Below are 13,507 nucleotides of genomic sequence, written 5' to 3' on the forward strand. Positions count from 1 at the left end.
TTTAAAGACTAAGGTGTGCCTGACCCAAACCATGGTGTTTTTGATCACCTCATATGCATGTGAAAGCTGGACAATGAATCAGGAAGAGGGAAAAAGAATTGACCCCTTTGAATTAGGTGTTGGTGTAGAGTATTGAATATACCATGGACTGCCAAGAGAATGAACAAATCTGTCTTGGAAGAAGTACAGCCAGAATGCTCACTAGAAGCAAGGATGGTGAGACTTCGTCTTACATACTTTGGACTTGTTATCAGGAGGTACCAGTCCCTGAAGAAGGACATCATGCTGGGTAAAATAGAGGATCAGTAAAAAAGAGGAAGACCTTCAAGGAGATGGACTGACACAGTGGCTGCTACAGTGGGCTCAAGCATAACAAGGATTGTGAGGATGGTGCAGGACCGGGCAGTGTCTTTCTGTTGTACATAGGGTTGCTATGAGTTGGAACCCACTCGATGGCACCTAACAATAACAACATTATATAAATACTACTATTATGTACATGGAGCCCTGGTTACACAGTGGTTAAGAGCTTAGCTGCTAATCAAAAAGTCGGCAGTTTGAATCCACCAGTCACTCCCTGGAAACCCTATGGGGCAGTTCTACTTATGTCCTATAGGGTCGCCTTGGGTCAGAATCGACTAGACAGCAATGGTTTTATTATTATTATTATTATATTTATAACCAAAAAACCAAACCAAACCCACTGCTGTCGAGTCAATTCTGACTCATAGCGTCCCTACAGGACACAGTAGAACTGCCCGATAGAGTTTCCAAGGAGCACCTGGCGGATTCAAACTACTGACCTCTTGGATAGCAGCTGTAGCACTTAACACTATGCCACCAGGGTTTCCATATTTATAACATATATATATAATATATATAGTCTAGTTTACTATTATAATATATAATACACTACTATTCTATATGCAGTAATAGAATAAGCACTTGACTACTAGCAGAAAGGTTGATGGTTTGAACCCATCCAGAGACGCCTCAGAAGACAGACCTTGCAATCTGTTCCCAAAAGGTCACCGCCCTGAAAACCCTAAGGAGGGCAGCTCTACTCTGGAACGCATGGAGTCCCCATGAACCAGAATCTAGTCCACAGCAGCTGGTTTGGTTTTTTGGTGTTTGGCAATCATAACAGCCAACATTCGGGAACTGCCAAGCTCCATGAATTATATCACCTACACACACATTTCATGTACATATTCATCTACACATGTATGTATCATGAGTGTGTTGTTGTCATTAGTTACCATTGGGTCAGCTCTGACTCACGGCAACCTTATGTATAACAGAATGAAACATGACCTGGTCCTGTGTCATCTTCATGATCTTTGGTACGTTTGGATGCACTGTCACAGCTAGGGTGTCAATTGGACAATATTCTGTTGTGATCCACAACGTTTTCATTGGCTGATTTTCAGAAGCAGATCACCAGGCCTTTCTTCCTAGTCTATCTTAGTCTGGAAGCTCCACTGGGCCCTATCTACCATGGGTGATGCTGTTGGTATACGGGTGGCATAGCTTCCAGCATCATAGCAACATGCAAGCATCTACAGTCTGACCATCTGACGGATGGGTAGTGGCTGATCAGTACTTGCTCATTCAAATTACCTGATAAGCCTACAAAAGGTAGCACTGTTCTTATTTTATAATTAAACTAAGACTGAAGATCACACAGCTAGGTCAACCCAGCTCCTAACCATGACCTTGTCCTGCCTCCTATGTACATACTATTCCAGGATCCTATGAGCCACCAACCCAAAGAGACACCAAATGCACAAATTTTTTTGTTTCTTTTGAGGTCTCTGCAATGAAAAGGCACGCCAGCACCCCCTCAGGGCAACCGCAGTGGCTCGGGGTGGGGGTGGAGGAAGGATGCCCCCTAGCTCCAAATCAGCTCCATTCTCTCCAGCGTGTGTGTCCTGACAATTCCTTGGTAATTGGACGCCACTGGCAAATAATTTGGAGCCCTGGTGGCACAATGGTTAAGAGTTTGGCTGCTAACCAAAAGGTGGACAGTTCGATTCCACCAGCTGCTTCTTGGAAACCCTCTGGGGCAGTTCTACTCCGTCCTATAGGGTCGCTGTGAGTCGGAATTGACTCGACAGCAACAGGTTTGGTTTTGATTTTTGGCTACTCATTAGACCCCTCCATTCCTGGCTTGGCTTGTTGCTGCTGCACGCCTGACACGTTTCAGCACTGGCTGGAAATGGGATCTAATCTGGAAAGTCACTTGACTAGGACGGGGATCTGCAGGGAACAGTTGAAAGCCTCAACTCAGACATCTGCTCTCTGTACTTCCCTGGAGCTCTGAAGGGGTTCAGGGCACAGCATGGTGGGTGTCAGTCCTGAGAAGCTTGGCCCAGGAAACCACGTCTTCATGGGAAGGTCTGAGGGGAGCTGAAGGAGGCAGCTGGGGTTCTAGGCCTGCCTCAGCTGCCCTGTCATTCACTGTGTGACTTTAAACAAGTTACTCACCTTCTCTGGGCAATGTGGTGTAGACTAGGAGCTCAGACTTGGCATCCAACAAACCCAGGTTGGAATCCCAGCTTGGACGACACCAGCTGTATTACCTCGGGCATGTTCTTTTTTGCTTGTTTTTGTCTTTTATTGAACTTTAGATGAAGGTTTACAGAACAAACTAGCTTCTAATCAGTCAGTACACATTGTTGTCTGACATTGGTTAACAACCGCACAACACGTCAACACTCTCCTTTCTCAACCTATTACCAGCTTTCCTGTTCCCTCCTGCCTTCCAGACTCTGCCCCAGCGTTACTGTGCCCCTTTAGTCTTGTTTTGTTCCATCGGCCTGTTCAATCTTTGGCTAAAGGGTGAACCTCAAGACTGGCCTCATTACTGAGCTGAAAGGGTGTCGGGGGCCATAGTCTCAGGGTTTCTCCAGTCTCTGTCAGGCCAGTAATTCTGGTCTTTCTTTTTGAGTTAGAATTTTGTTCTACATTTTTATCCAGCTCTGACCGGGACTGTCTATTGTGATCCCTGTCAGAGCAGTCAGTGGTGGTAGCCAGGCACCATCTAGCTGTACTGGACTCAGCCTGGTGGAGGCCGTGGTAGATGTGGACTAATCCTTCCCTTCTGTCTTTAGCTTTCTTCATTCTTCCTTGCTCCTGAAGGGGTGAGACCAGTGGAGTATCCTAGATGGCCACTCACAGGCTCTTAAGACCCCAGACGCTACTCACCAAAGTAGAATGTAGAACATTTTCTTTTTAAACTACGTTACGCCAGTTGAGCGAGATGTTCCCCAAGACCGTGGTCCCTACAGCCCGCAGCCCAGCAATTGCGTCCCTCAGGGAGTTTGGATGTGTCTATGGAGCTACCATGACCTTGTCTCATACAGGTTGTCCTGGCTTTCCCAGGATTGTGTACTGTCTTACCCTTCACCAAACTTACCACTTATCTATCGTCTATTAAGCATTTTTTCGGGCATGTTCTTTAGCCATTATAACCCTCAGTTTACCTACCTTTCTAACGGGGAAGTAAATAACAGCACTTAGTCATAAGGTGACTTTGAGGATTACATGAGAGCGCATGCACCATGTTTGCTGAAGTACCTGGCACATAGTACGTGCTCAAAAAATAGCACTTATTCTTACCCTCATTATCACTTGATGGACAAGTGCTTTTCTGATCCACCTGGAACTCCCTATATCCAATCTGTTGTTCACATGGAACATGTGGTTTGAAATAAGTATCCATTCAAGTGTGGCCTCAACCACTTTCTAGATATGAGACAACTGGTTCCATTCATTCATTCAACTACCACTTACTGAGTGAATGCAATCAACTGTCACTTATCTAGAATGATATGTGTCACTACCACCTAATAGGAGCCCCGGTAGAGTAGTGGTTAAAAAGCTTGGCTGCTAACCAAAGGGTGGGCAGTTCAAATCCACCAGCTGCTCCTTAGAAACCCTCTGAGGCAGTTCTACTCTGTCCTATAGGTTTGCTATGAGTCGGAATTGACTCTACTGCAGTGGGCTTGGTTTTTTTGGTTTTAGACAAATAAAGACAGCTATGGCCCATCCTCTGCCCTTGAGGAGTTCTCTGAACCTTGGTTTCCCCGTCTGTGAAATGGGTGCAAAGATCCTGCATTGTCTTGCAGAGTTATTGTGCAGATCTAATGAGATAACTAGCATCACCTGTGCGTTGTCTCATTTAATCCTTGTGGTAACTCTGTGAGGTGGGTACAATTTTCATCCCCATTTTACGGACAAGAAAACTGAGGCTCAGGCAAGTAGAATGTTTTCCTAAGATCGCTGGAAAGGGGAGGAGTGGGGAGTCAAACCCAAGCGTTCTGGCTCCAGAGTAACACCAAGTGGGATCCAACCTTAAACAGAGGCCAACGCTCCTCTTTCCCAAATTTCTAGCCTGGTCTGCCTATTTCCATCGAATGCAGCAGCCACCAAGGCTCTGGTGGGTCCTTGCTCCCCGAGCGCTCTGAACACAGCTCACGTTCTGTGGCCCAAAAAAGCTGGGTTTTCACAAGTGTAGGTCTGGACTTATTGTGCCCACTGAATTGCATGCATTTAAACATCTTCAGGGGCTGCAGAAGCCTGGCCTAAAACTCTTCTCTGCTCCCTTGCAGCTGCAACAGCAGGACCTCAATGTCTCTTTGCGTTTGGTGGCTCTCGATTCCTCCTGACAGAATCATTACTCCTACTCATTCACCCACCTCCATCCTTGCTCCCTTCCCGGCTCCATGATTCGGGGGGTGCTGAAGGGAGAGCTCTGTTTAAAGAGCCTGGAGCACACACCTACTCCACAGTCAGAGGGGAAGATCTTAGCCCAGGCTGGGAGGCTGCATCCGGTGCCTGTCTGGGTCACTACTAAACCCCCAGGACCAAGCACAGGGCCTGGCTCCTAAGAGGCACTAGATTAATAATTTCCAAAAGCATAAATAAACATCAGACTAGTACAAGTAAGGAGCCCTGGTGGCAAAGAGGTTAAGTGCTTGGCTGCTAACTAAAACGTTGGTGGTTCAAACCCACCCAGCAGCTCTGTGTGAGAAAGACCTGGAGATTCGCTCTCATAAAGCCTACAGCCAAGAAAACCCTATGGCACAGTTCTACTCTGTCACATGGGGTTGCTAGGAGTCAGAACCAACTTGATGCCACCCAACATCAACAGTACAAGTCGTGGCAATACTAGTTACAATTGTTCATGTTTAGCGAGTGCTTACAACCTGCCAGATGTTTTCTATGCAACATCTCATTGAATTATTTTCCCTTATTACAAATGTGGGAATTGGGGAGCAGGGTTGTCCTTCACCTTCTGCCACATTGAGGCTCAGGGCCAACAAGAGGATCCAGTCCCTGGGAACATTCTCTCACAACCACGTTGCTGTCGAGTTGATCCCAACTCATGGCAAACCCATGTGTGTCAGAGGAGAGCTGTGCTCTATAGAGTTGTCATGGCCACGATCTTTTCAGAAGTAGATCACCAGGCCCTTCTTCTGAGGCACCTCTGGGTGGACTCAAACCACCACCTTTTCAGTTAGTGGGCGAGCGCTTAACCATTTGTCCCACCCAGGGAGTCTTATAACACCATTAGCAGCTACCGTTTCCTGCCGGTCTCTCTATCAGTCATTTTACGTACGTGATTTCCAATCTATACTACACCCTGCTGAGTAAATATTATTAACCCCATTTTTCATATGAGGAAACTGAGAGTCATGGAGTTTAAGTAACTGGCTCTTATGTGGCAGAGCCAGGATTCAAACCTAGGTAAGCCAAGTTCAAAGTCTGTGCTCTTCACTGTGACCCCAGACTGCCTCTGCCCTCCCTTCCTGAAGCGAGCAAGAATAGGAAGTTTAAAGGAACATTACCAGGATCAGCTTGTGCTGTGTACTTAACTTAGGTCACGTTGAGCCAAAGTGTTCCAGTCTCAGGCCCCCCAATCTTCACCCAAAGAGAGAATCTGCAGAAAAGAGGGCCCAGCTTCCACCCTAAAGCCCTGCACCTGGCTTCTTCTCTGTCCCTGACACCCCTAGGCAAGCCTTTGGGGTTCATTGTCCATCCTCAAGGGGTCTGAGGAATGGGCGGGGGTGTTGTGAGGAGGAGGGAGGGAGTAGGTAGTCTTCTCTGGAAACCCAAGTCTTACCTGAGGGTGAGAAATAAATAGTCTGTAACAGAGAAGTGGAAAAGGAAGACAAAGACACAATTGTCCTTGACAACAGGGTCAGAGATGGATTGTTGCCAGGGCAACAGCAAAGGAGATGGCGGGTATCAGACAATCGGACAGCAGAAACCACTGGCTGTGCCACTTATGTTGAGAATCACTGTTCTATAGAGTGATGGGCAGAAGCAGGCACTTTGTGCATTTATCAGTAAAGAAAGAGGGTCACAACATTTTAAGTGAACATTAAAGGTTGGAAAACATTACACACAGTCTTAGTTAGGACTTGTGGAGTAGTTTATTGGTTACCCCCCCTCCCCAGTATCATTCCACCCCCTTCTTCCTTGCTCATAGTACCCATATTTTGCCCTATTGAACAAATACTTTCAGTCCCAGGGGGAGGTGAATTACGATTTGCCTAAACCAATCATGGCACCCCCATTTTCTTTGGTCTAGAAGTGGGCATATAGCCTTGATCTGACCGATAAGGCATAAAGGAAATTTGCTGAGAGACTTTCAGGAAGTAATTTCCTCCCCAAAAAGAGAGAGCTACATGCAGAGAATGTTCCTTTTCTGCTCTGGAGGCTTTCTCATCCTGTTTTTGGACATTATCTGGTAAGGATGTGATTCTTGGAGCTGCAGCAGCCATCTTGTGATCATGAGGTGAGTCAATGCCTACACACGAGGGAAGGCAGGACAGAAAGATAGGAAATGCCTATGCTTTTGGTAGGAGACCTTGGGTGACGCAAATGTTTAAGTGCTCAACTACTAACCAAAAGGTTGGCAGTTTGAATACACCCACAGGTGCCTTGGAAGACAGGCCTGATGATCTACTACCAAAGGTCACAGCCTTGAAAATCCTGTGCAGCAGTTCTATTCTGCACACACGGGGGTCATTGTGAGTTGGACTCAACTCCACGGTGACTGAAACAATAAGCCTTTGGTGACACAAAACCATCCCCAAACTCCCTACCTCCAGGCTTCTTGTAAATGAATAAATGTCTTTATGGTTTAACCACTGCTAAACACGGTTGTTTTTCGTTTGGTTGGTTGGTTTGGTTTTCCTGTCACTTTCAGTGCAAAGCACCCTGATTCAGAGCTCTTGGTCACAAACAACAGAAACCCTCTCAGTCTGGTTGATTTGGAAAAGGGAGATTTGTCACAGGAGACTCAGAGAACTCAAGGTGTCATGGGAATTGTCTCTCATTTCCTCTTTCAGTTGGTCTTCTTCTAAGGAGTCTGGGTGGCCCAATGGTTAAAGCACTCAGCTGCTAATGGAAAGGACCGCAATTTGAAGCCACCAGCCGCTCTACGGCAGAAAAGCCCTGGTGATCTTACAGCCCTGGAGACCCTATGGGGTAGTTCTCTGTCCTATAGGGTCACTATGAGTTGGAATCGACTCGACGGGATGCAACAACTCCCTCACTGCAGACCACTGTCCTCAGCTCCCAAGCCCACCCCACAGCACAGGGTTGCCCATTCCAAATTCTCACCTGCTCCATTTTAGGAATCGGCAAAGGAGGCGATAACCTCAGTCGCCATTCCAAATTCCCAGCAAAGGGACAGGTTGACTTAGCTTGGGACAGGGGCCCATGTCTGATTTGATCACCTGTAGCATCTGCAAGATAGATTTTGAAAAAGTTTTTGAAAGAACGTTTCAAAATTTATCCTGAAGTACAACGCTGTCTGTGATAGGATAATATCCATACGCCTACAAGGAAGACCAGTTAGTACGACTATTATTCAAATTTACGCACCAACTACTAGGGCCAAAGATGAAGAAATAGAAGATTTTTATCAGCCGTTACAGTCTGAAATTGATCGAACATGCGATCAAGATGCATTGATAATTACTGGTGATTGGAATGCAAAAGTTGGAAACAAAGAAGAAGGATCAGTAGTTGGAAAATATGGCCGTGGTGACAGAAACAATGCCAAGATTGAATGATAGAATTTTGCAAGACCAAAGATTTCTTCATTGCAAATACCTTCTTTCACCAACATAAACGACGACTATACACATGGACCTCGCCAGATGGAACACACAGAAATCAAATTGATTACATCTGTGGAAAGAGATGACAGAAAAGTTCAATATTATCAGTCACAACAAGGCCAGAGGCCGACTGTGGAACAGACCATCAATTGCTCATATGCAAGTTCAAGCTGAAACTGAAGAATATCAGAGCAAGTCCACAAGAGCCAAAATATGACCTTGAGTATATCCCACCTGAATTTAGAGACCATCTCAAGAAGGGATTTGACGCATTGAACACTAGTGACAAAAGACCAGACGAGTTTTGGAATGACATTAAGGACATCATCCATGAAGAAAGTAAGAGGTCATTGAAAAGACAGGAAAGAAGAAAAGACCAAGATGGATGTCAGAGGAGACTCTGAAACTTGCTCTTGAGCGTCGAGCGGCTAGAGTAAAAGGAAGAATTGATGAAGTAAAAGAACTGAACAGAAGATTTCAAAGGGCCTCTCGAGAAGACTAAGTAAAGTATTATAATGACACACGCAAAGGGCTGGAGATGGAAAACCAAAAGGGAAAAACACGCTCGGCGTTTCTCAGGCTGAAAGAACTGAAGAAAAAATTCAAGCCTCGAGTTGCAATAGTGAAGGATTCCATGGGGAAAATATTAAATGACTCAGGAAGCATCAAAAGAAGATGGAAGGAATACACAGAGTCATTATACCAAAAAGAATTGGCCGATATTCAACCATTTCAAGAGGTGGCATATGATCAGGAACCGATGGTACCGAAGGAAGAAGTCCAAGCTGCTCTGAAGGCATTGGCGAAAAACAAGGCTCCAGGAATTGATGGAATATCCATTGAGATGTTTCAACAAACAGATGCAACGCTGGAGGTGCTCACTCGTCTATGCCAAGAAATATGGAAGACAGCTTCCTGGCCAACTGACTGGAAGAGATCCATATTTATGCCTATTCCCAAGAAAGGTGATCCAACCAAATGTGGAAATTATAGAACAATATCATTAACATCACATGCAAGCAAAATTTTGCTGAAGATCATTCAAAAACAGCTATAGCAGTATATCGAGAGGGAACTGCTAGAAATTCAGGCTGGTTTCAGAAGAGGACGTGGAACCAGGGATATCATTGCTGATGTCAGATGGATCCTGGCTGAAAGCAGAGAATACCAGAAGGATGTTTACCTGTGTTTTATTGACTATGCAAAGGCATTCGACTGTGTGGATCATAACAAACTAAGGATGACACTGCGAAGAATGGGAATTCCAGAACACTTAATTGTGCTCATGAGGAACCTTTACATGGATCAAGAGGCAGTTGTTCGGACAGAACAAGGGGATACTGATTGGTTTAAAGTCAGGAAAGGTGTGCGTCAGGGTTGTATTCTTTCACCATACCTATTTAATCTGTATGCTGAACAAATAATCCGAGAAGCTGGACTATATGAAGAAGAACGGGGCATCAGGATTGGAGGAAGACTCATTAACAACCTGCATTATGCAGATGATACAATCTTGCTTGCTGAAAGTAAAGAGGACTTGAAGCACTTACTAATGAAGATCAAAGACCACAGCCTTCAGTATGGATTATACCTCAACATAAAGAAAACAAAAATCCTCACAAGTGGACCAATGAGCAACATCATGATAAACAGAGAAAAGATTGAAGTTGTCAAGGATTTCATTTTACTTGGATCCATAATCAACAGCCGTGGAAGCAGCAGTCAAGAAATCAAAAGATGCATTGCATTTGGGTAAATCTGCTGCAAAGTTCCTCTTCAAAGTGTTGAAGAGCAAAGATGTCACCCTGAAGACTAAGGTGCACCTGACCCAAGCCATGGTATTTTCAATTACATCATATGCATGTGAAAGCTGGACAGAGAATAAGGAAGACCGAAGAAGAATTGACGCCTCTGAATTGTGGTGTTGGCGAAGAATATTGAACATACCGTGGACTGCCAAAAGAACGAACAAATCTGTCTTGGAAGAAGTGCGGCCAGAATGCTCCTTAGAGGCAAGGATGGTGAGACTGCGTCTTACATACTTTGGACATGTTGTCAGGAGGGATCATTCCCTGGAGAAGTACATCATGCTTGGCAGAGTACAGGGTCAGTGGAAAAGAGGAAGACCCTCAACAAGGTGGACTGACACAGTGGCTGCAACAATGAGCTCAAGCATAACAACGATTGTAAGGATGGTGCAGGACCGGGCAGTGTTTCATTCTGTTGTGCACAGGGTCGCTATGAGTTGGAACCGACTCGACGGCACCTAACAACAACAACAACAGCATCTGCACAAGCCTGGCTTCCAGGAGCACACACACATCACCATGGATGGGAGGAGGGCCAGTTCCTAAGAAGCGGGTGGGGATGCTTGGCAGACAAAAAAGCGTCCACGGAAAGTTCTGGAAGGATTCCATACCAGAATTTAACAGTGGAGCTGGATTAGAATTTTTTTCTTCTTTACGCATCTCTGTGTTTTCTAACTTCCCTACAATGAGCACTTAAAAATCATCAGCAGAACCTGGCTGTGCCACCTACGAGCCGTGAGACTTCACCTTTCTGAACTTCAGTTTCCTCGTCTCTGAAAACGAGTCTCATCGTCCCACTGCAGGGAGGACTCAAGGGGATAAAGCAGAACACCAGCATAGCACGCTGCAAGCTGGGAGGTATCGGGGATATATTTGTTTCTCTTATCCCCTCATTTGACTTTTAGACCCCAGAGGAAGGGCATCAATCTGTTTATCCTTGGTGGAGTTTGGACATGTTGTCAGGAGGGATCAGTCCCTGCAGAAGGACATCATGCTTGGTAAAGTACAGGGTCAACGGAAAAGAGGAAGACCCTCAATGAGATGGATTGACACAGTGGCTGCAACAATGGGCTCAAGTATAACAACAGTTGTAAGTATGGCACAGGACCAGGCAGTGTTTCGTTCTGTGGTACATAGGGTGGCTATGAGTCAGAACCAACTTGATGACACCTAACAACAACAACAACAACAACAGTGCTTAACATAATACCTCGCACATGGTGGAGTCTCAATAAATGTTTGCTGAGTGAGTGGATGAGTGAATAAACTGGAAATAGAGTCTGACTGGACTTAGCCAGCCTGTCTTGGCTACCACAGCTAGTGTTCGCTGGTCCCCCCCAGTCCCCATGCATTCATTCATCATCGAGTTCCTGCTTTGGGCCAGATAGTAGGCACTGAGTACCCACCCCACTTTAACCAGAGCTGGGATTTGGGAACTGGTCTCTTTTTCCCATCCCCACCTTCCCACACACCTACGTTTTGATCAATGGCCCCCTAGAAGCTACCCAACCATGCTCACACAATAAAAGAGAGAAGAAATTTTAATAAGATTCCAAATTGCCTTCCCTTGAATTCAAATTGCTTCATATATTATGTTCATGATTACTCCTGCGGTTCCTATTTTTTCTCAAGCTCCCCCCACCCCCCTCCACCTTTCTAATACAAGTTCTTGTGTTAATGAATTCTAGATTTTCATTTAATAAATGTTGTGTGGGTTGCTTCATTATTTGCAACTTCATCAATCTAAAGCAGACACACAAATGCCCCTTTCTAAGTGCCTGGGATCAATAGAGCATGGTTCTCACGTACTTGGGCCCTACGCACCGCCACCAAGAAGAATTCAGTAATTGGAAAGACCTTATAAATCAATTCAGCCAAATTGAAAACTCCAAGAGAACCCCCCATCATTCACCCAGGCGCTTGTTAAGACTTCTCTTCACTTTTATAGGGAAAAAAAAACAACACTGGGTACAGGCTGAAGTGGGTGGGGAAGGGAGGGCAGGAAAGAAAACAGATATTTCTATTTAGTCCTAGTCACTCAGCAGAGATGGGAGCTTCTACTTGTAGATTTAATTTAGCTTTCATTACTTGTCCTGAATTTTTTTTTTTTTTTGTGCCTCTATTCAAACTGAAAGGTTTCTCCCCTCCAGACCACCTAGTGATGGTTTCTGAGCCTATCCCAGGAGGCGCTGACAGAAAGACAGAATTCCATTGCTCCCCCCATTAAAGCCGCCATATGCAGGTACTTGATAAATGAAGTGGATTTCAAACGAACTGCACTGAACACGATGACCCACTGTCCTGGAACCTTCGATGAGAACAAAGCAGGGACCGTTTCTTTCTGCTCTCCCTACACACTTCCCTTAGCTGACAATTCTCAGCCCTGGTGGTAAGAGTTGAACAAAATTTATGTTGAGTTTCCACCATGTAGATTTTTTCCCCATTATTTGCTTCCTAATGGCCACAATAAAACCGGCTTTAGAAATTGGAAGTCACCCACCCAGCAGGGAGAGGAATAATCAATCTGTCAGCTGACGACCAAAAAACCAGTAAAACCAGGTGTTGTCAAATCAATTCTGGCTCATGGTGTGCCCATGTGTGTCAGCGTAGAACTGTGCTCCATAAAGTTTTCGATGGCTGATTTTTTGGAAGCAGATCACCAGGCCTTTCTTCCAAGGCACCTCTGGGTGGACTCAAACCTCCAACTTTTCAGTTAGCAGCCAAACATGTTTACCATTTGCACCGCCCAGGGGCTCCAGCACCTGGATAACTGGATGTTTCAAAGACACCTTGAACTCAACTTTATTGAAACTGAGTTGATCATCAGCAGCTCTATTCCCAGCCTTCGCTTCCTGTATGCTTCCCTCCAAAGATGGCGCCTCCATCCATCCATGGCGTTGGACAGTACTTCTGCCTCCCTTCTCCTCCTCCTTCTGTTCACACACATCCAATCCATGGCCGAGTCCTGTCTCTACTCTGCTTCCTAAATATCCATTGAATCCGCCCACCTTTCTTGATATCTGTCACCACCCTCTACTCTGTGCCATCACTACAAAGCAGTTGCTGTTGAGTTGGTTCCAACTCAAGGCAACCCCACGTGCATCAGAGTAGAACTGTGCTCCGTTGGAATTTTTTTTTTAATCTCTTTTATTGTGCTTTAGATGAAGGTTTACAGAGCAATTCAGTTTCTCAGTAAACAATTAATACACATATTGTTTTGTGGCATTGGTTGCCAACCCATAGATAGGGTTTTTAAATGACCGACTTTTTTTTTTTTTTTGGAAGTAGGTCACCTGGCTTTTCTTCCTAGGTGGCCCCAAAGCCACTGATTAGGTTATGCTAATGAACCCTTCAGGACTCCAACCCTGGGGTCTGCTAGTATGAAAGGAACTCTGTAGGCCAGGCTTGAAACAAGAAAAAGTAAAAAGGAACTGTGGTATCTGAAAGTGGCAGGAAGTGGGATAGTGGGTGGATTCAAGAAAAAGGAAGTTGTTTGGGAGTTGAAGAAATAAAGGAAATTCAAATGAAAACAATAAGATTTTTTTTTTTTTTTTTGCAACC

General features: G+C 45.2%; 1 protein-coding gene across 7 annotated transcripts in view; it reads right to left on the bottom strand.

Moving 5' to 3' along the window:
- CMKLR1 (chemerin chemokine-like receptor 1) overlaps positions 1-13,507 on the bottom strand; it is a 183,961-nt gene that overhangs the window by 159,900 nt on the left and 10,554 nt on the right. Inside the window, exon 2 of one of the 7 annotated variants that reach the window (XM_049865990.1) lies at positions 7,636-7,760. The exons of the other annotated variants lie outside the window; for them this stretch is intronic. The gene's annotated coding sequence lies outside the window, so the exon portion shown is untranslated. The remainder of the gene's footprint in view (positions 1-7,635; positions 7,761-13,507) is intronic. 7 annotated transcript variants of the gene reach the window in all.

Source organism: Elephas maximus, chromosome 22 (genome assembly GCF_024166365.1).
Source record: "Elephas maximus indicus isolate mEleMax1 chromosome 22, mEleMax1 primary haplotype, whole genome shotgun sequence".
Classification (NCBI taxonomy): Eukaryota; Metazoa; Chordata; class Mammalia; order Proboscidea; family Elephantidae; genus Elephas; species Elephas maximus.